The sequence below is a fragment of the Penaeus monodon genome, chromosome 33 (assembly GCF_015228065.2).
Source record: "Penaeus monodon isolate SGIC_2016 chromosome 33, NSTDA_Pmon_1, whole genome shotgun sequence".
Classification (NCBI taxonomy): Eukaryota; Metazoa; Arthropoda; class Malacostraca; order Decapoda; family Penaeidae; genus Penaeus; species Penaeus monodon.
Window position 1 is genome coordinate 16,745,560 of NC_051418.1, and position 689 is coordinate 16,746,248.

A 689-nucleotide genomic window follows, 5' to 3' on the forward strand; every position below is an offset into this window, starting at 1 on the left:
AAACATGATATCTTTTTCAAAACACAAAATTATCTCACATTTTCTATCCTTCATATTTTACAGTTATTCTTTTCAACAACCTATTTACCTGACACTTATAGATTGCCTCAGCCTTTGGATGCTTCTTGGAAACATGTCTCTTGAAGTAAGTCGAATGTCTACTCTCAAACTGGACGAAACAGCATCGGCGAGGCATTTCAAGTGCTCTTGTGGAGGTGGATAACCTTGTGTCTTCTCATGGCATTATGGTCTCTGCACTGCCAACCACACAACTCACATTTGTGTGGGCGTTCTCCAGTGTGTTGCCTATCAGGAAATAATAGAAAAAAAAATGTCTTGATACTGTTCACATCTCATGCATATTGTGGTTACACATTATGTGAAGCATAAAACTTCTTACCTCATGTGGACATTCAAGTCAAACTTTCTGGAACACCTATATGAACAGTGGGGACATGCATGTGGCTTCACTTTCATGTGTACCTGGTAAACAAGAGAAATATTAGAAAAGTAACATATAAAATTCAGTGGCACTGACATAGTTTCTATGATAACACTGATGGTAACAAAATGCATTTGACATTACATTTCATCATAATGATCATAATTTCCCAGGCTAATGATTGCAGGCCACTTGTGATTATCCCAGGGGCCATGAGTTTGACATCTCTGCAGTAATGTAACTGATA

The 689-nt window shown here is 37.7% G+C and overlaps 1 pseudogene; it reads right to left on the minus strand.

Moving 5' to 3' along the window:
- Positions 1 to 689, minus strand: part of LOC119594095 — a 13,429-nt pseudogene that overhangs the window by 6,098 nt on the left and 6,642 nt on the right.